At 39.4% G+C, this 2,387-nt stretch overlaps 1 protein-coding gene across 1 annotated transcript in view; it reads left to right on the top strand.

Annotated features, from left to right (window-relative positions):
* Window positions 1–2,387, top strand: part of LOC101302841 — a 34,659-nt gene that overhangs the window by 5,041 nt on the left and 27,231 nt on the right. The window lies entirely within an intron of this gene.

Raw genomic sequence — 2,387 nt, 5'->3', positions numbered from 1 at the left:
TTTGCAGGATTCACTTATGATTTTATTGTTTTGAAGTGATTCCTGAACTAAGTTCTAAAGCAGGAATTGCCGGTTTTATCTTATGTGGTGTTAGAGATGTTGAGTAAATTTTGAGAATTACTCATACAAGCTTTTTAGCTTACTGGGTTTGTTGTTTACAACCCGGTGCACCAATTCATGGTGTAGGGGTTAGACTTGCAGGTGTTGATCAACAGGGTTGAGGCAGAGGCATAGTGGCTGGGGTTTAGATGATGTACATTTTATTTGTATATTATGTAAGTTGTTTTAAGCTCGTGTGAGCATCTTCTTTTTACTAGACTTTTGAAGTTGTAAATAAAGAGATGTAATGTTTAACTCAGTCGATGAGTTTTGTTGACATTTACATTTCCAGCATTTAAGTTTAGTAGGGATTTGTTGAGCAGGTCATGTAGTCTTATTTGTGAGTTATATCATGCCCAAATTTTTAAAATTTATCCTTCGAAAATTGGGGCGTGACAAAACCAAGGTAAAAGATGAAAAGTCTACATTTAACATAAGACACAACTACTTTTTTCAAAAGACATGGCTACCATTAACATCAGAGAAATCAAAGAAAAGTAGACTTTCTGGAAATAAAAATTATTCTTGAGATTGAAGCAAATTAACCAAGGTAAAAAATGTAAAGTCTACATTTAACATAAGACACAACAACATTTTTCATAAGAAATGGCTACCATTAACATAAGAGAAATCAAAGAAAAGTAAAATTTCTGGAAATCTAAATTGTAATTGAGATTGAACCAAACCAAGGTAAAAGATGCAAAGTCTACATTTAACATAAGACACAACTACTTTTTTCATAAGAAATGTCTATCATTAACATAACAGAAATCAAAGAAAAGTAGATTTTCTGAAAATCAAAATTGTTTTTGAGATTGAATCAATAATGGAAGGTGAAAGTTGCAAAGTCTACATTTAACATAAGACACATCTACTATTTTCATTAGAAACATCTACCATTAACATAAGAGAAATCAAAGAAAAGTAGACTTTCTGGAAAATTAAAATTGTTCTTGAGATTGAAGCAAATTAACCAAGGTAAAAAATGTAAAGTCTACATTTAACATAAGACACAACTACTTTTTTCATAAACAATGTCTACCATTAACATAAGAGAAATAAAATAAAAGTAGACTTTCTGGAAATCTAAATTGTTCTTGAGAATGAACCAAATCAAGGTAAAAGATGCAAAGTCTACATTTAACATAAGATACAACTACTTTTTTCATAAGAAATGTCTACCATTAACATAAGAGAAATCAAAGAAAAGTAGACTTTCTGGAAATCTAAATTGTTCTTGAGATTGAAGCAAACCTGTAATACCCCAGAAATTTGATATTAGTTTCTAATTTTATTTAGGAATTTTTGAGTTAGAAGTTAGTGTGTTTTGATGTTCGAAGGAAGAGCGGAAGGGTTCGGATGCGTAAATTGCCTGAACCGGTTTTATGGTTCTGAAGGGTCAAGAGTTGACTTTCTAATCCGTTGGGTTTCTCGAGAAACTTCCTTCACAAAAGTTGTAGAGCACGACGATACGAGTTCGTAGACACGTGGCACGCATAAAACGGACTTCGTATGAGAAAGTTATGGTCAGCAGAAGTTGTGGCTTTTCGGGAATATTTAGGTTAAATAGGAAAATTTCGTTTTGGGTTCTCTTATTTTTCAGAATTCCTTTTCTTCCCCTTTCTTCTCTCTCCCCGACCCCGAGAGAACCCAAGCTTCCCAGCCAACCCGACCCGGACCCGGTTGACCCGACCCGAATTTTCCGGGCATCTCCGGCCGACCCAGGTGACGGCACCGGTCGGAGTCGCTTCTCCTTGGCGGCGCAATCTTCCCTGTGTTGGTGGATGAGGATGACCCGAGCTGAGCTGTGCAAGCCGAGCGCCACAGTGAGGGCGGGCGACCCGGTTTGCAACCCGATCGGTTTCCTACCTCCGGCGGCGGCGACGCAGCTTGGAAACGGTCGGGATATGAAGTGTTGGACGTCCTCGTTCGATCCCTGGTGGTGTTGAAGCTCAACTCACGGCGGAGAGTGGCGGTGGTGGATCCCAATCTTTCCGGCGAGTTTCCGGCTTGTTTCCGGCCGATTGGGGCGAAACCTCAGGTATGAAAGATGCTCCCTTCTCTTTAATCTTCAAGTTTTGTGTTGGGAATTTGTCTTAATTCGAAAGTTTTGGGGTGGCGCGTGGGGCCCACTCGCTGCCGTCGGTGGTGGCGCGTGGCGGCGCGTCCGGCAGGGGTTTGGGAGGTCTGTAGTCCTTGTTAGGTGGTGCTCATCAATACGAGCACGTTAGCATGTAGATTGTAGGTTTTTAGAGTTGTTTGAGTCATGTTAGGGTTTGGTGAAGTTC

The sequence above is a fragment of the Fragaria vesca genome, linkage group LG5, assembly GCF_000184155.1.
Source record: "Fragaria vesca subsp. vesca linkage group LG5, FraVesHawaii_1.0, whole genome shotgun sequence".
Taxonomy (NCBI): domain Eukaryota; kingdom Viridiplantae; phylum Streptophyta; class Magnoliopsida; order Rosales; family Rosaceae; genus Fragaria; species Fragaria vesca.
The sequence above is the reverse complement of the archived record's forward strand: the minus strand, read 5'-3'. Positions and strand labels throughout refer to the sequence as shown.